The 20,404-nt window shown below is 37.4% G+C and overlaps 1 pseudogene; it reads right to left on the bottom strand.

Moving 5' to 3' along the window:
- Window positions 1-242: 242 nt before the first annotated feature.
- LOC102918987 (large ribosomal subunit protein eL38-like) overlaps window positions 243-20,404 on the bottom strand; it is a 50,017-nt pseudogene continuing 29,855 nt past the window's right edge.

Consider the following 20,404-nt stretch of genomic DNA (forward strand, 5'->3'; position numbering starts at 1 on the left):
AATTCAAGGCCTGCTGCCAAAAATGATAGACCAGAAAATAAAATTTTACTTTCTTTCTTTGTTTCTTTCTTTGTTTCTTTCTTTGTTTCTTTCTTTGTTTCTTTCTTTGTTTCTTTCTTTCTTTCTTTCTTTCTTCCTTTCTTTCTTTCTTTTTTTTGACTTTTCAGGGTTTTTAGTAAAATAATAATAATAATAATAATAATAATAATAATAATAATAATAATAAAATGCAGAGGTCTGGTTCATTTCAGTTCCTTTGCTATCAAACCAGGGGCCAGGGAGTGCTTAAGCCTCTCTGCCTTCTCCTTGTCTGTGATGACCAGGCTGGAAAGGTACCAGCTTCAGCAAACCTTTACCTTCACATTACCCTTGTCCTTCTTCATCATGACAGGCTTGGCATCTTTCTGCTGGGCTGTGGGCAGAAAGTCTTCAGTTTCTTCTATTCTCAGAGGCCTGGAGAAGGAAGTTTGGCACTGGCGACTTCACAGCCTCAAGATCTGAAGAGAACTGAAGAAGCAAAGTGTACCGATTTCATTATTGACATCTTTCCCCTTTCATGAGGTCCATTGCGGTCAAAAGTGTAGCGGTAACGCCAGCATTACCGACACCCATTTACCATGTCTGAGCGAAGGGCTGCGGATTAAAAAATAGAGACAAGAGACAGCGAGTCATTCGTATGATTGGATGTGGAATGCCGTTTATTGAAAGAGGGAAGAAACCTTAAATACATACAGGCTTACAACACAAATGGAGGAACCCCCGAGGGCAGAAGTTCGCTACCAATGGTCTACATTCCAGACCCAATGTTCTACATTCTTGCATCTAAGTTGTTAACGCCCAAAATGCAGGATACACAAACAAGGAACTTCCCTAAAGCATTCAGAAGGGTGGATACCGGCAGGGAATCTGAATAGGGAGGACATCTGATCAAGGTCAAGCAAGCAAGGCTGCAGCCACTCCCAGTCGGGGGCCAGGGCCCATGGCGCCCACACAAAAGACATTCACATTTCAGCGCTTCTGTCAGTAGATACACAGTTCATTCTCAAACGGTTCTCTGTCTTTAGGATTTTCTAAAATTCAACACGCTTGCATGCAAATGTTTGCATGCACAAACACTCACCTTTGCTCAGCTAATAATACCTGAGTTCAGCATGCACAAAAAGGGCCTGTGCAAACTTACAACTTTATTGGTAGTTTAATTTGGAATAAAACAAAATTTAGTGAAACATTTCTTGAAGAATTTCCAAACTCTTCAAGATTTTTCTGGGCCATTTTTTTTATTACTCTCTTCTTTTCAGTATTACACATAACATATTTTTAATTTCCTAAGATTAAGATGGACACTATTTCTCTCTCTGTCCCGACAGACAAGGAAATAGTCACACAAAACTTCTCTCAATAAATGTTCAACCTAATTCTTCCTCACCTTCAGTCATGTCCCAGCCTCACTGTGTGTCTGGGTAATGAGAGAAAAGTGCAGAAAGCCAATTTGATGCCACGTCCTGCGTTTATCACCAAACACTTCTCTAAAATAAAAGCTATTGATTCTTACTTGTGCTTATCACTGCAATTTGCACCCTAACTATGTAATCAAAACAGTTCCCTTCCAGCATTTGTGTGGCAATCATGTATCATTAATGACACTCAAGATAGCTTCTCATAGACGTGCCTTAAAAACTTCAGTCAATGCTTATAAATAATTTTGGAGCAGAAGTCGCTGATAAAGACAGCTTATCAGGAGGAAAACTGTCATTTATCATCAGAAAATAAGGAGATGAAAACCTGTTATTTATATATAACATTTTAAATGAAACCATTCTTTTTTTTGGCTCAGTTTTGTAAACAAACAGTTTCAAAGACAAATGACCAAAAGGGAAGATTCATCCCCCCCCCTTTTTTTTCTCTGCCATAGGAAGATGAAAATTGACTCTGTACTGATGTGTCCCATCTCATTATTTACGAACAATTTTTACAGCTAGATCTAGAGCATTTTTTGTGAGAACTAATTTATAGCTAAAGGAAATAAGCAACTTATTTTGTAGAGTTATTTTGTTACTCTAGTAAATTGCCCCAGAATGTCTTGAAAATTAAAGTATTTTTACATTCAAACTTCACCTTTTTCCTTAATCCTTCTGCTCAAATCTTCGTCAATCCATTGACATTTCGTTTGTCTGTGTAGCTCCTGCATTCATAAATGGCTTTTGTGTTGACTGGCACCTGCACAGCATGCATTTGCCTTTCTGCCATAACAGCCAGGCACAGAGGCATGCAAATAGATTTTTCTTGCCTAAGTAATTCACGAAAAAATATATTATTTTGTTCCTTTTTAAAGAGTCTATCATGTTTCTGACAGCCCTAAAACAGTCTGGTTTAAGACCATTTTTGATGTTCTTCATATATAAATACAGGATATTTTTACCCAATGTTGATCCTTTCATACTTTTACTCATTATCTTATTTAATTGGTCTATTGGAATTCTTATTTCTTCTAACACACATCTTACTATGGTGTTTCAGGAAATCTCTTCCATTGTTCTTTTTTAGTGTACCAAACCAATGAAATCATCAAACCCTCTTTACACCTATACAATAAGATTCATAAAGCATAAGTGTTATGAATTCTATAGAAAACATTAGTTTTAGTAGTATTCACTGTTACCAAAGTTTTGGCTAATAAAAGAAACATAAATTTCATGTTTTTTTCAGATATGTTGTAGAACCACCAGATTCAAAATTTTAAAGCACTCAAAGTTCTGAGAACAATTTGCTGACCTCCCAGCAGTTTCTGGATCAGAAAATGGGCAGGTTTTTGCAGAGGTTTAGGTTCAGACAAAATGGGTTTACATAAACCTTGCATTATTTCCCAAACTACACCCAGACTTATTTAATGTAAGACTTGGAAAAGGATATTTAAATTTTCTGAGCTGGATTTCCTTATCTTTACACTTAAATTAATACTACTTATTTATATGTAAATTTAATTTGGAGGACTGTATTAAAACATAATTACTGAAGTTCAATGTTTCTGAAACAGCACTTCTCAAACCTTATAAACATCCAGTCACTTGAGGATTTTTTTTTTTTTTTTTTTTTTTTTTTTTTTTTTTTTTTTTTTTGGTTTTTCGAGACAGGGTTTCTCTGTGTAGCTTTGCGCCTTTCCTGGGACTCACTTGGTAGCCCAGGCTGGCCTCGAACTCACAGAGATCCGCCTGCCTCTGCCTCCCGAGTGCTGGGATTAAAGGCGTGCGCCACCACCGCCCGGCTGAGGATTTTTTTTTTTAAAGAGGAGTTTTTTCACTCATAATTCAAGTCGCAGGCCATCATTGTAAGACAGACCAAGGCAGTGTGAACTTAAAACAGCTAGTGACATCCCATCCACAACACAGAGACGACAGCAATGAAAAAAATGCATGTTAGAGTCATGTAGGAGACACCTAAGGATTCTGATAGGATATAGATAGCAGCTCAGTGTTTGGAGAGCAGGACCTAAGAGTGTGTGTTCCCAGCTGCTGCAGGTCATTTGTCTCTAGGTAACAAATTCCTGGGGATCCTCATTCTGTGGTATCCACACTGTGTTTATACTCATTGATTTCTTTGCTAGCCAATTGGTTTTATTTTTAACAAAATTTCAAAAAGTATCACCTCAAAGTATACCACTATTCTATGCTCAATATTTCAAGCTGTTAGGGGAGACTTTTGTAGTTGGGATTTTATGCTCAACTCCCCTAATCTGCTAAAAGATGAAATCTACAAATGGAATCTAAATGTCAAGAAGTCTGTCCTCAGAAATCCCATCTCCTTTGGGAGGATATCAGATCACAAGAAAGGGCCTAGAAATTGGTGGGACTCCTCAAGAACTTTTGCCTTATGCCATTGGCTATTCTTGTAGTCAATTTATTTCTCGCCTAAATCACTCCTCTGCCCTTAAATTACAATATTAACTCTGTTCTCTCCTATGACTAGAAGAACATAAGTTTCCATATTTCCTTGGGTCTTATTTTACTTACTTCTTCTTTTTAAGTTATAATCCTGTGAACATAATAATTTTGTTTGATTTGCTTCTAATAATCTCCTGTCTCTTGTTGTCTTTCAAATAATTAATCTAATTCTCAAAATACAAATATTTTCTGCCTTTTAAATAGAAACAAAATCATAAGCTTCTACATATAAAAATTATTTTTTCAGGATTAGAGGGAGGGGGAACTGTATTTAGATTATATTGTATGAAATTATGTTCAATAAAAAGAAAATTGTTTCTTCAAACAGTGTATTTTGATCTTATTCTTTCCCCATCAACTCCTCCAAGATGCTCCCAACTCACAATGCACCCAACTTTATGATCTTTCTCTTTCTTTTTCTCTCTCACAAAAAAAAACAGTGAACACAGCACCCAAAACCAAAAATGAAAACTGACAGATTTCAAAACAAGAAAATTAAAAATACAAAAAAGAAAACAAAACATAAAGTACACACACACACACACACACACACACACACACACAAAGGGGGAATCCATTTGTTGTTTGCCAACTACTCCTGGCTACAGGCTCTGCCCTGGTGTGTATTTGATGTCCCCAGTGTCACTTCACTGAAAAAAACTGATATTCAGTTTCCCAGGAGCTTTCAATCACAAATAACTTCTTGGTTAGGGGTGGTATTTGAGATCACTTCCCCCATTTCAGTGCTAAAATATTGTGTGGTTTGAACTTGTGTAGGTCTTGTGAATGATGTCACAGTCTCTGTGAGTGCATATGTATATCAGTCCTGTTAGGTCTCGATGATTCTGTTTTCATGGAGTCGTCTACAACCTCTGGCTGTTACAATCTTTCTACCACCAATTCTACATAGATCCATGAGCTCTAATTGAGGGATTTGATAAGAACATTACATTTAGGACTGAGATTTGAAAGTATCTCACTCTCTGCCCATTGTCCAGTTGTTGATCTCTTTATTGATTAGCATATACTGCAAGAAGAAACATCTCTGATGTGGGTTGAGCAATTTTCTGCTCTTTGGTTATAGTAATATACTATTAGGAGTCATTTTATTGCCTTGTTTCTTTAATAGAATAATAGTAGTAGCTTTTTCTTAGGGCCATAGATGATCTAATCCCAATATCCTGATCACTTTAGCCATTTTATGTATGAATTCCATGACATCTTTTAAATTCAATTAAAAAAGGGTTGAATACACCCATAACTTTTGTGCCACTATTTCATCAGTCTATCTTGCAAGAAAGTCTATTTGCTAACCCATTCTTCTCAGTGGAACACTTTACTTGCTTTTAAACTATCCTTATCATAAAATTTCATATATTTCTAATATGCAATATGATGTTTATATATGTATGTGCATGTAAAATGACAAGAATACTGATGGAAGGAAACAAATATTTCACTTTGCATAGCTACATATTTTATATGTATGTGATAATGCCACCTGTATTTTTTAGATTTTCATGCCCAATACAGAATAGTTAACTGTTGTTGTCTTGCCTATGTTAAATATGGAAATTTTAGTTGATATTTATGACTACAACTTTATATTCATTTCCCAGCATCCCTTTCTATCTCTATACATATGTCTAGTAACTATATTCTATACCCAGCTTCTACACACAATTATCTCCCTGTATTTACAAGTCTAAATTTGTTTTCAAATAGCTGCAGATCTTAAATAATTTAAATAAAATGACTGTAAAGAACATACACATAACATTGCATTTCAGAGCTAGAATTTTGAATTTTGTAAATAATACATGTATTAATTTTTAAACTATGTATTTTATCCCCCCCCGTGTGTGTGTGTGTGTGTGTGTGTGTGTGTGTGTGTGTGTGTGTACATGCATATGAGTACTCACAGAGAACAGAAGTCAGAGTCTGATCCCCTGGACCTGCAGTTTAAGTGTTTGTGAACTATGTGATGTAGTGGTAGTTGCTGCTAACAACTCTGTTGCCTTGCCAGAGCAGCAAACATTCCCACTGGCTGAACCATCTCTTCAACATGAAGTGCAACAACTTTTAGACAGCATTTATGTTGTACAAGCAATTGTAATTAAGCTAGAAATAATTTTAAAGTACACGGAATGTTATGTGAAGGCTATATGAAAGCACTATACCATTTTATATATGGCACTTAAATAACTGTGGATTTGGGTAACAATGGCATATATAGAGAAAAATTACTCTTGAATATTGAGGGGCAGCTCTATTTAACTGCTTAACATTCTGCCTATAACTGAGATTATAAACATTTTCCTTTCAATATCAGCCTCAATAAACATTACTCAGTTCCTAGAAAATTAATTTATGCTCTTAAAAATAACCCAGTCCCCTTCTTTTGAGGCTAAATAGTAATCTACTGTTGGCATGTATTATATTATATTTATTCATATATTATCAGGCTTAGATGTGTCCATCTCTTGGACATGTGAATAATGCAAAATGAACTTAGAAATGAAAACATGTCTCTAAACTACTAATTTAATTTTTAAGAGTATATATGGATTTAATAGTTTGAACATATTCTGAATATTTTGAATGAACATGTTCATTCTTATGTTCATGTACCAAACAATTATTCCCAGGTGGTGGTGATATTATGGGAGGGTCTGATAACCACAGCAGTTTGAGCTTAACTGAAGGAAGTTCATCATTGAAGACATATCCTTCAGAGCTATTCTATCCCTTGGCCTCCTGTTGTTGCTATTCTATCCATGGTGAATTGAGTAGCTCTTATCTGCCACATCCTATCTGCCATGGTTGATTAAAACTATGACTAAAGCAAATCTTTCTTCCTTTTATAGTTCATGAGAGGTGTTCTATCACAGTGATGTAAAAATAAAACAACCACCACAAAGAAATGGTACAAGAGAAATAGTCCTATGGTGATAACCTGGCCATGTGATTCAGAAGTCATTGGAACTTTTCTGTTGGAGAATTTGGAAAAGTTTGTAGATGATGGCTGGAAAAAGATGCACGCAGAGCTTAATAGTGATCATTCTGTCAGTTCAAAGACAAAATGCCAAGAGGAATGAAGACATAAAAGCATGTGCTAATGTAGTTTCAGGAGAGAATAAGGACCATATTGGGAACTGGATTAGAGTCTCTGATAACACATTCTGCCAAATAATTTGTCCACAGTTGGTCCACACCCTGAGACACTGAATGAGATTGAGTTTAAAGGTGACAGTCTAATAAATCTATTGGAAAATACAGGAGTGCAGCCCAGCATCCAGGCTGCACCTTGAGTACTGCTGGCTGATTTTAGCTAATTCTACAACAAAAATATGACGAACTGCAGGGTAGGACAGTCTGTACAGCCTACAGTTTTCCCAGAAAAGAAATGTGTATAAAGTTGTGTTCAATAAAGGTATAGCTGATTAGTAGATTATAGAATCAGGACATTGGGAAAGAGTTGCTTTCCTTGTTGTGGTAACATAAAGTCAAATAAGAAACAATTTATGGGACCGGGGCTTATTTGTATCATAGTTGAGGGATGCTGTTCCCGGTATGCTCATTCAGATCTTAGTGGGTCAGAAAGCAGTGAAGGGGGAGTGACAGATCTGTCCAGAGATGTAATTTCTAGGTGATTCTAAATCCAGTAAATCTCCCATTGAGGATTAAGCATTACAGATACCTCCAAGGCATCACAGAAACTGGTCCAGTTCTATTCATCGCTGGCACACATGCAAGAAGTTTTAACTCCGTTGGAAAACTTGATCTTGATTGTGGTAATTGCTTCTGGAGGTTACTATGAGCTCATTGTTACCTGGAAAGGGTATTACCTTCATTCAGCCACCTAGAAACTCAGAGGTCACTGTAGTCATATCTCAAGAGGCCAGAATACTGTACAAGGTAAGACAGATTTTGGTGTTATGCATGCAATACTGATTTTTCAGTCATGTAGAATGTAAAGGTTTTGTACTCAAAAGGCTTATTTCATATTTCACATGAAGGTATTGGAGGGCAGGTAATGTGTAGCAGGATAGATAATAACAGGCATTCCCTGGGATTTGGTCTGGGAGAGAGGACAAAACTTCGGTGGAGGATAGAGTATACTGGTGATGTCAGGAAGTAGGTACATCTAGTGAAGAAATCCACAGGTATTGAGGGATTTATTAAGGCAATTCCATGTAGTTGAAAAGGAGGTTTATTTTGGGGGCTAACTTACAGGTAGTAGTAAAGTGGTTGGTTACAGGATCCAGGAGAGGTGAGGTGCTGTCCAGCTGAGTTCTCTGGAGAACTCTGCTTCATCTACCATCCAGCATCCAGGATCACCAGGAATCAGACAGACAGCACATCTAGATCTTGGGTCTAAAGGACTCCTGTCTCATCCCCATCTCAGTAGCTGGTCATAGGTAGGCGTGACAGTTACTGGAAGCCTCTTTGGGGGTAGTACTTCCATGTCAAAGATACACATAGGCATTCAAGGATAAGCCACAGGAGTTCATTTTATCCAATCAAGCCAATTGGAGCTCATAATACAACACTGCATGACCCAGATGCTATACTTTGAATTCTAGATTTTTTATCTCTTCCTGTGTTTGATTGTTTGAGGAAGTGTCTCTTAGTGACAAGGTGGACCTTTGACTATAGAGCAAGCTGTCTTTGAACTCAGGGACTTCCTTTCTCCAGTCCCTATGTGATGAGATTGCAAGAGCCAACTGCTACTTAGTAGATGTGGTGCTGACAAACACAGGACCTTGAATCATCTAGGAGGGCACTCTAACCACTGAGCTACATCCTGAGATGAAATCATAGGATTTGATGTTTTTGGTGTTAGGTTTGTCTTTTTCCCCTCATTCTTGTCTCTTTTCTATGTTTCCATTCTTCTCTTTTTGACAGAAAGTTTATCCTATGATAATTTATATTAAAAATAAAAATGAGTTATTTTTATTCTGCAGAGAATCATAGCGTCATAACTCTCAAGGGCAACCTTGAATTTTGACTCTAAAGAAATATTTAAGCTCTTAAGACATCAAGGGCCCTTGGAACTGGGTCAAACTCATTTTACATTATGAAATGACCAGAAGACTTTATGTACCAAGAGTGGACACTCATTTGAAGACACAAATGCCCTTCATAAATTAAAATGTTAGAAGAATTATTCTTCAGATGATTACATTACTTTGGAATTATCTGGAGACTTAGAAGATGGGATCTAGTTTGAGAAACAGGTGAGTGGAAAATGCCTTCAGAGGATGTACATGGTTCTAACTATCTTCATCTCTCCTTTTCCATACCACTATGGGATGAAGATATTCATCTCCCCTCTTCCTTATCACAGTGACATGAAGATCTTTATTCCCCACATGCTTTTACCATCATATTGTTCTTTGTAAGCACATTCAGTTAAATGAAAATGGAATCAACCTTCTGAAACCTCAAATCAAAATTAGTCTTTCTGGGTAAATGAGATGTAATGTCCTGTAATTGCATCATGCTGAGATGGCTACAGAAAAGGTGTCTTTAAAGGCCATCCATGGCTACATAGCAAGTTAAAGCCACTCTGTGTGTATAAGACCGTGTTTAAAAAAATCTATCTCTATTAGGTTTCTCATTACAGGTATTTTGTCGCTTAGATATGAAGAACAATTAATACATTTAAGAACAAAGATGATTAATAACATCATTTATAATTTTTGATAAATTGGTATTTTTTTATTTATCTTATTCGTTTTTATATACCAACCACAGATCCCCCTCTCATTCCTCCTCCCACCACTCACCACCTTCCTCTCCCCTCCCCTCCTCCTCTCTTCCAACAGGATAAATTCTCCCACGGGTGGGACAGGTAAGCCTGGTACATTCAGTTGAGGCAGGACCAACCCCCCCCCCCCCCCCCCACACACACACACAGACACTTTATCAGGGGTGAGCAAGGTGTCTGAGCATAGGTAATGGAATCCAGAAAGCCAGCTCATGCACCAGGGATAAATCCTGATCACACTGCCAGGGGCTCCTCAAATAGACCCAGCTACACAATTGTCCCCCATATACAGAGGATCTAGCCCAGTCCCATGCAAGTTCCACAGGTGTCGGTCTAAAGTTCATGAGTTCCTTCAAGCTTGGTTCAGCTGTCTCTGTAGGTTTCCCCATCATGATCCTGACCCGCCCCACCTTGCTCATGTAATACCTTTTCCCTTTCTTTAACTGTATTCTCAGAGCTTGACCTGGTGCGTGGTTGTGGTTCTCTGCATCTGCTTCCATCAGTTACTTAATGGAGGCTCTATGATAACAGAATATTTATCACTCTGATTACCAGGGTAAGCCAGTTCAGGCACCCTAATCATTGTTGCTAGTAGTCTAATCTGAGGTTGTCCTTGTGGATTCCTGGGAATTTCCCTAATACCAGGTTTCTCCCTTACCCCATAATGCCTCCCGCTATCAAGATACATTGCTCTCCCAGTCTGTCCCTTCCCTAGTTTGACCATCCTGTTCCCTCATATTCTCATTCCTCATCACCTACCCTCTATTGCCCCCACTCATCTCCAGTTTACTGGGATTGGGATCTCCTCTGTTTCTCCTTCACAATGTGATCCATGCATCCCCCCTTAGCATCCTCCTTGTTTCCCAGCTTCTCTGGAGCTGTGGGCTTTAGTCTGATTACTCTTTGCTTTACATCTAGTATCCATTATGAGTGAGTATAAACAATGTTTGTCCTTCTGAGTCAGAGTTACCGAACTCAGGATATTTTCTAGTTCCATCCATTTGCCGGCAAATTTCATGGTGTTTTGTTTTTTTGTTTTTTTTTTCAGCTGAGTAATACTCCATTGTGTATATGTACCATTTTGTTTATCCATTCTTCAGTTGAGGGGTGTGTTTGCTTCCATGTTCTGGCTATTCTGAATAATGCTGTTATGAACATCGTTGAGAAAGTGTCCTTGTGGTATGCTTGAACACTGCTTGGGTATATGCCCAAGAGTGGTATCGTTGGCTCTTAAGGCAGCTTGATTCCGAATTTTCTGAGAAACTGCCATACTGATTTCTAAAGTTGCTGTGCAACTTTGCACTCCCACCAATAGTGGAAGAGTGTTCCCCTTGTTCCACATTCTCTTATACATAAGCTGTCATCAGTGTTTTTGATCTTAACCATTCTGACAAGTGTAAAATGATATCTCAGAGACATTTTGATTTGCATTTCCCTGATAACTAAGGATGTTAAACAATTCCTCGAATGTCTTTCAGGCATCTGGGATTCTTCTGTTGAGAATTCTCTGTTTAGCTCTATAGCCCATTTTATAATTGAATTATTTGGTATTTTGCTGTTTAGTATCTTGTGTTTTTTTATATATTTTGGAGATCAACCCTCTGTCAGATGTGAGGTTTGTGAAGATCTATTCCCATTCTGTAGGCTGTGGTTTTGTCTTATTTACTGTGTCCTTTACCTTACAGAGACTTCTCATTATCAGGAGGTCCCATTTATTAATTGTTGCTCTAGTGTCTATGCTACTGGTGTTATATTTAGGAAGTGGTCTCCTGTGTCAATGCTTTCTAGGCCACTTCCTACTTTCTCCTCTGTCAAGATCAGTGTACCTGAATTTATGTTGAGGACTGTGATCCACTTGGACTTGAATTTGTGCATGGTGACAGATATGGATTTATTTGCAATCTTCTATATGTTGACATTTGTTTATACCGGCATCACTTGTTGAAGGTACTTTCTTTCTTCCATTGTACAGTTTTGGTTTTGTTGTCAAAATTCAGCTCTTCATAGGTGTGTGTATTAATGTCAGGATCTTCAATTCAATTCCATTGGCCCATATGTTGATTTTTATGCCAATACCAAGCAGTATTTATTACTATAACTCTACAGTATAGCTTGAAATCAGAGATGGTGATGCCTCCAGAAATTGCTTTATTGTAAAGGATTGTTTGAGGTATCCTAGGTTTTCTGTTTTTCCATATGACGTTGAGTATTGTTCTTGCATCTTTGTGTGGTTTTGGTATCAGGGTAACTGTAGCCTTGTAGAAAGTGTTTGGCAATGTTTCTTCTGTTTCTATTGTGTGGAACAATTTGAGGAGTATTGGTATTAGTTCTTCTTTGAAATTCTGGTAGAATTCTGCACTGCAACCACCTGGCTGACCCTGGGCTTTTCTTTGGTTGGGAGACTTTTAATGACTTCCTCTATTTCCATAGGAGTTATAGATCTATTTGAATTTTCTATTTGGTCTTCATTTAATTTTTGTATATAGTACCTATCCAGAAAATTGTTCATTTCTTTTAGATTTTCCAATTTTCTGGAGTACAGGTTTTTGACTTATAAACACGATGATTGATGATTCTCTGAATTTCCTCATTGTCAGTTTTTATGTCCCCTTTTTCATTTCTGATTTTGGTAATTTGGATATTCTCTGTCTGCCTTTTAGTTAGTTTCCATAAGGGTTTGTCTATCTTCTTGATTTTTGTCAAAGAACCAAGTCTGTATTTCATTGATTCTTTGTACTGTTCTCTTCCTCTCTATTTTATCAATTTCAGCACTCTATTTGATTATTTACTGGCATCTACTCCTCCTGGGTGAGTTTGCTTCATTTTCTTCTACTGCTTTCATGTGTGTCCTTTAATCGATACAGTGAGATTAATCCAACTTTTTTATGCAGACATTTAGCGCTATCAACTTTCCTCTTAGCATTGTTTTCATAGTGCCTCATAAGTTTGTGTATGTTGTACAATCATTTTCATTGAATTATAGGAAGTCGTTAATTTCTTTCTTTATTTCTTCCTTGATCCAGTGGTGATCCATTCAAGCATTGTTCAGTTTCCATGAGTTTGTAGGCTTTCTGTAATTTGTGTTGTTGTTGAATTCTAACTTTAAGGCATGGTAGTTCGATAAAATAAGGAGTTTATTCCAATTTTTGTGTATATGTTGAGATTTGCTTTGTGATCAGTTTTATAGAAGCTTCCATGAGGTGCTGAGAAGAGGGTATATAGTCTCTTGTGTTTGGGTAGAATGTTCTGTGAATGTCTAGTAAGTTAATTTGAGTCATAATGTCTATTAGTTCCCTTATTTCTGTGTTAAGTTTCTGTCTGGCAGATCTATCCATTGCTGAGAGTGGAGAGTTGAAGTCTCCCACTATTAGTGTGCAGGGCTTGATATGCTATTTAAGCTTTAGTAATGTCTCTTTTACATATATGTGTTCCCTTGTATTTGGGGCATAAATGTTCAGAATTGACTTCCTCTTGATGGATTTTTTCCTGTGATGAATATGTAATGTCCCTCTTGACCTCTTTTGATTAGTATTAGTTTGAGGTCTATTTTGTTAGATGTTAGGATAGCTACACCAGCTTGCTTCTTAAGTCCATTTGACTGGAAAGACTTTTCCCCACCCTTTACTGTGAGGTAGCATCTTTCTTTAAAGTTGAGTTGTGTTTTTTGTTTGCAGCAGAAGAATAGATTCTGTTTTTGTATCCATTGTGTTAGCCTGGGTCTTTTTATAGGAGAATTGAATCCATTGACATTAAGGGGTATTAATGATCAGTGATTGTTAATTCTTGTTATTTTTTGGTGGTAGTGTTGTGTGTTTCTTTTCTTTGGGATTTGTTGTTGTGGGATTATCTATTGCCTGTGTTTTTATGGGTTCATCTAACTGCCTTGGGTTGGATTTTTCCTCCTAGTGCTTTCTGTAGGACTGGATTTGTAGATAAGTATTGTTTAAATCTGGTTTTATTGTGGAATATTTTATTTATTCTGTCTTCGGTGACTAAGAGTTTTGCTGGGTATAATAGTCTGGGATGGCATTCATGGTCTAAAAATGTCTGCATAATGTCTGTTCAGGATCTTCAGACTTTCAGATTCTTCATTGAGAAGTTAGGTGCTATTCTGATGTGTTTGCCTTTATATGTTACTTGGCATTTTTCCTTGAATCTTTTAATAATTTTTATTCTGTATGTTTAGTGTTTTAATTATTAAATGGCGAGAAGACTTCTTTTTGTGGTCCAGTCTGTTTTATGTGCTGTAAGCTTCTTGTATCTTCATTGGCATTTCCTTCTTTAGGTTGGGAAAGTTTTCTTCCATGATTTTGTTCAATATATTTTCTGTGCCTTTGAGTTGGTTTCTTCTCCTTCTTCTGTCCTTATTATTCTTATGCTTGGCTTTTTTACTGTGTCTCAGATTTCTTTTTGTATTATGGCTTCTTTGGCTTTAGTATTTTCTTTGACTAACTAATCTATTTGCTCTATTGTATCCTTCATGACAGAGATTGTCTCTTCCATCTCTTGTATTCTGTTGGTTATGCTTCCATCTGTAGTTCCTGTTCAGTTACTCAGATTTTCTATTTCCAGTATTCCCTTAGTTCACATCTTCTTCATTGTTTCTATTTCAATTTTCAGGTCTTGAACTGTTTCCTTCACCCTTTTTTTTTTTTTTTTTTTGGTATTCTTTGCTTTCTTTAAGGGATTTATTGATTTCTTCCAATTTTTTTGTTTGTCTTTTCCTCAATTTCTTTAAGGGAATTTTTCATTTCCTCTTTAAAGGACCCTATCTTCTTAAAGTCATTTTTAAGGCTGTTTTCTTCTGTTTCATCTACATTGGGATATTCAGGTCTTGTAGAAGTAGGTTTTGATGGTTCCATATTGCTCTTTACATTGTTGAATGTATTCTTGCACTGATATCTATCAATCTCTTCCTCCAATTGGTGCGAATAGAGTCTGTGTCTCAGGAAGCCACTCTTGGTCCAATCAGAGCTCTTGGTCCAATCAAAGCTGATGGAGTCTGTGTCTTAGGGAGCAGCTGTAGTCTCAAAGGATGGGTGGTTTTGGAGGGTGGATTGGGGCTTGTAGGCTACAGGGTCCAGTGGGGGATGGTGGAATTTGGGCCTGCCTTCAGGAGTCCTGCCTGCTGGCCTGCAACTGGTTGTACCCCTGGGCCTAAAGCCTAGAGGCTGGGGTGCTCAGCTAGGACAACAAAGACTTCTAGTTTAATTTTTTAAGGAAGCCTCCTCCCATATTCACTTCTGTTACAATCATAAGAGGTGGAAAATAATGTTTCACTATTGTGTATTCGTATTATCATGATGACTGGCCATATCACACTACCTTCCAAGTACAGGATGACCAATTTTCATATCTTCTTTAGAGAAATATCCAATCAAGTTATTATTTATTTCTTTACAATGAAATTGTGTGAACCCCTTCCTTATATATTTTTATGGAAATATATTATCAGATATGTAGTTTGCAAATTTATATTCAAACTGGAGATTTGTTACCTGTTTGTATTGAATGTTTTTGTTGTTGATTTTTTTTTACTTGCTTTGCTTTGCTGAAAAGAAGTATTACTTTAGTTTGCTTTTATCTTACTGCTTGAGTTTTCCTTTCATTGACTGTGGCTTTGATATGATAGCCAGAAGATCACAGTCAAGGCCAATGTCAAGAGGCTTTTCCTGTATGTTGTCTTCAAGGAGTTTTATGGTTTCAGGTCATGTCTTTAAAGCTTTAATCTTTTTTGACTGGATTGGATGTGGTTTAGATCTCCCAAAAGAATGGACATGTTTCAAAAATCAAACTTAGGGTGAAAATAGAACAGAAGAAAGAATTTTGCTACCAGGGACCCGGGTTCTAAACAAAAGAAAATATTGCTTTAAAGGAGCTTAAATACATTTCAGAAGACAACAGAGACAGACGTCTGCAATAATATTACCATCTGGCGAAAGAGTTTACACCTCGGGAAATTTGGCAGAGGCAAACATAATTTGAGATTGTTTGTGCTGCTCAGACTTTTTCCCTTTGTGTTTACTTTCAGATGCAATGTAGACAAAACAGTGCTGGGAACAATAGGGAAGGTGACAGAACAACAAATCTCCTTTAGAGAAAAAGTGATAAGCTACAGGCAGGGGAATGCTGAGAGACAGATGAAGTGGGGTGAGGTAATCAGAGGGAAAATTGCTGCCTGATGGAATGCAAGCAGCAAGAACCTCGTTTTCTAAAATACCCATTGACTTTTTACAGTTTTATAGCATTTGGGGCTTACGTTGCATGATATCCATATAGTGGCGAGCTGACCCTCTTCTCCCCCAAGAAGTTATCAGTTCTCTGTAGAAAAGCAATTCTGTGGCTGTCTTGCCAAAGATGAACTCATGCATCAGTGATGTGGGCAGAGGTGGCCTCCCAGATAGCATTCTGAAAAACCCATAAATTCTTCAAGGAAGACTGTTCCTCTATGTCTGTCAGATTCTATTATGCCCAAATCAGACAATTCTATTTGAAAACTTAAAGTGGTCTGGAAAAGTATCCCAAGGAGCATAAAAAGGATAAAACTATAAAATCAAAAGTACCAAGGAGACAGGATATTTTATTATTGTACAAAGGTCAACCAGAAAGATTTCGGGCATGCCACCTTCAGTAACAAAGCAAAGTAGTACAATTTAATTTATGTCTGGGCTATATTACACTGTCAAATTGATATGAAGCTTTATAATTAAAGGGCAGTTTTTAAAATTGATTTTAAACTTTTTAAGCAAAAGCCCCAATCTGGGAAAAAAAAAGGAAAGAAAAAGAAAATTATATGAAATCTAATAGTTCTAGGATTATGAAGAAATAAAGCAACCTCTGCAAGCAAGTCACAAGTAAAGGCAGATGTTTTCTGTATTACTTAATTATAATCGCCATCAGCCTGTCACATCTAAATGTGCAACCTATACATCCAAGCAAGAATTCACTCATAAAAAAGGTGGATGCTTCGCTTTGAATTTGTCACAAGTGTATGATAGTCAGTGAACAGATGAAACTGTCAAAATAAATAAAAGAATTACTAATTTTAAGTAGAGGTACAGTGGAGTATAGTAGTTAATCTATGGGAAACTAAACCTGAAGATGAAATAAATTTTAAAAATGTAGCTTAAATTTGATTTCCCTGCTTCCCTTCCCTATGGACGAAAGTTTTCTTTTAACCAGTGATGATGCAGAGCTTACTGGCTTATGAATTACATTTGAAATATGTATGTAAACATTACAGAAAGTTTTACATGCAAACTTTTAAAAACTAAAGTTCTCTAAGGAATTTTACTCTAAATACTACATATAGGCTTCAAATAGATGGAAGGCCAGCACTTTCCAAGAACAACACTAATAATTTATTTGATTTTATTTATTCTTTTCTATATTGCTTTAATTATTATAATATGCTAAATTGGGAACACAATTATGATTAGAATACTGAGAATAAAGTTTAAAGAGATTATTAGAGCTACTAAATGGACAAATGGATGGATCTAGAAAAAATCATCCTGAGTGAGGCAACCCAGACTCAGAAAGACAAATATGGTATGTACTCACTCATAGGAAGATGCTAGATGTGGAACAAGGATGACTGGACTGCTACTCACATCACCAGTGAGGCTACCTGGAAAACGGGACCCCAAAAAAGACACGGAGAAATGGATGAGATCAACATGAACAGCCTGGTCATGAGAAGGAGCAATGAAGGGCGACGGTCGAGGGAAAGAGAGTAGGAGATCCTAGCTGGATCAAGAAAAGAGAAGGAGAACAAGGAATAGGAGACCATGGTAAATGAAGACCACATGAGAAGGGGAGGAATCAGAGAGCTAGGGAGGCCCACGGAGATCCACAAAGATACCCCCACAAAAGACTGCTGGCAATGGGCAAGAGACGGCAGGAAATAACCTACTCTGGTGATGGGATGGCCAAACACCCTGATAGTTGTGCCATAAACCCCATCCAAGGACTGAGGAATCTGGATGCAGACATCCAAGGCTGGGCCCCTGGTGGAGCACTGGGAGTCTAATTAGCGAGAAAGAGGAGGGTTTATATGAGCGAGATTGTTGAAGCCAAGGTTGGATAAAGTACAGGGACAAATAACCAAATGAATGGAAGCACATGAACTATGAACCAAAGGCTGAGGGACCCCCAACTGGATCAGGCCCTCTGAATGGGTGAGACAGTCATTTGGCTTGATCTGTTTGGGAGGCAGCTGTGCGGTGGTGCCGGGTCCTGGGCTCGTTGCATGAGTCGGCTGTTTGAATCCTGGGACTTATGCAGGGACGCTTGGCTCTGTCTGGGAGGGGGGGACTGGACCTGCCTGGACTGAGTCTATCAGGTCGATCCAGGTCCTCGGGGGAGACCTTGATCTGGAGGAGGTGGGAATGGGGTGGTGGGCTGGGGGGAGGGGAAGGGGGGCGAGAGGGGGCGAGAGGGGAAGAACAGGGGAATCTGTGACTATTATGTGGAACTGAATGTTGTTGTAAAATAAAAAAAAGACATTGTGATATTAATATTATAAGTCAAAAAATATTGAAAGCTAAGGTAATTACCATTATGAACAAATAATAGAATTCTACTTAATCATGAAACCAATAGAGGCATTTACATTTTAATTATAGACAGGAAACAATATAATATGATCACTGTTTTTTAAAAATACAAAAATAGTTCTAGATAATTCAGTAAGGGAGAAGAATAAAATAACTCAATCTTCAATTTTATAATGGAGCATTATCATATATAAGATATTTCTCTTGTGATAAATCTTTAGAAAATGGATTAAAATAATTTTAGATATCGGAAGTTTATTCACCTGTATTTGAAAAGATAAACATGTAGAAATTTATATCACTTATGTACCATAAAATGCAACATAGTACCAAGTAAAAGTAGCATTTAATAGCAGCAGAATGACAAAATTCCACAAAAAATATACACAAACAGTCACACATAACAAAACATTAATTAGATAACCAATCAGTGTATTCTTCCAGCTGGTTAGCCCTTAAAACATGCATAGAAGTAACATTTTTACACACTGATGAAATTTATGTATTTGATAACATATATGTATATATATATATAACAACAATTAATGAAAAAATAATTCATGAATGAAAAAGGGCAAGAAGTGGCATATGTGAGGATTGAGAGGCAAGAAAATGAAGTGGGGGAATTATGCAATTATATTATAATCCAAAAAAATAAAAGTAACAAATTTTAAAAGCATTAATTATATGAAGAAATAGAAATCTTTTATTGGGAAACATAACAAAAAAAGAGCCTTTTTCAATAGTTCTCTTAAGAATATGATAGTCAATAGCTGGTTGTCCTCTACATACCCAGGTTTGGCCACTTTGGTAAAATGGTATTGACCTCCTAGGTATTTTTTTGATTGTGCAGATAGCTTCTGTTCTTTTCTGTCCACTGGAACATATAGGGGAGTATTCCCAAATAACTATATCTAAATTTTCCCTTTCTAAGTTGCTTTTCACAGGGCATGAAACAATTACAACTGTGCTGTGATTTGCTCAGAGTTCCTAGAACCATATCTGAATTCAATAGTACATTGTAAACTAGAGTTTTTATTTGCTTTTGCTTCCATTTGTGTCCACCCTTTATAACATATTTATGTAGAAGTAGCCAAATAATTCAACCTGGAATTCAGTGTGTCCTTTCCAAATATTAGAAAATACCAAAAAGCCAGTGGGATAATTTGTACTTCCAAAGTGAAACAAGATGATGTTTGGAATAAGTCATCCATCCATCCATCCATCCATCCATCTATCTATCTTTCTATCTATCTATTCTATCTATTCTGTCTAACTATCTGTCTTGCTATAATTCTTCTTGATGAATGACTTATTTTGCATGTCTTGCTACATTTCTGTGACATGATACTGTAGCTAGAGTTTTCCTGCCTTGCCCACAGTCAGGATAAATCTTTGTCACCTGCCAGTCCCACAGCTGCTCAGACCCAACCAAGTAAACACAGAAACTTATATTGCTTACAAACTGTATGGCCGTGGCAGGCTTCTTGCTAACTGTTCTTATAGCTTAAATTAATCAATTTCCATAAATCTATACCTTGCCACATGGCTGGTGGCTTACCGGCGTCTTCACATGCTGCTGGTCATGGCGGCAGCTGGCAGTGTCTCTCTGCCTCAGCCTTCTGCTTCCCAGAATTCTCCTCTCTCCTTGTCCCACCTACTTCCTGCCTGGCCACTGGCCAATCAGTGTTTTATTTATTGACCAATCAGACCAATTTGACATACAGACCATCCCACAGCATGGTACCAATGATCCTGATGTTCCCTAGAAGATACCATGACTGTGAATATCAAATAAAAATCTTCCTAATTCTTTTCAAGCCCCAAGCAACTAGCTTGTGTACAAATACCTTACTATTTGGGATTTGTTAGATTTTTCAACTCTTTTTTCATTTTGCATACTGATCCCAGTTCCCCCTCCCTCCCCTTCTCCTGAACCTCTCTTCCCCTCATCCCATTCCCGATCCACTTATCAGAGAAGGTAAGGCCTTCCTTGTGGCATCAACAAGGCCTGGCATACTAAATTTGAGGGTCTTGGTCCTGCCTCAAATTAGAAAGACTTTTTACCTCTAGGAATCCTCACCCTGAAAGGGGCCAAGCTCCTGTCTCCTCCCCACCTTATTACTTCCTCTCTC

This window comes from Peromyscus maniculatus, chromosome 4 (genome assembly GCF_049852395.1).
Source record: "Peromyscus maniculatus bairdii isolate BWxNUB_F1_BW_parent chromosome 4, HU_Pman_BW_mat_3.1, whole genome shotgun sequence".
Taxonomy (NCBI): domain Eukaryota; kingdom Metazoa; phylum Chordata; class Mammalia; order Rodentia; family Cricetidae; genus Peromyscus; species Peromyscus maniculatus.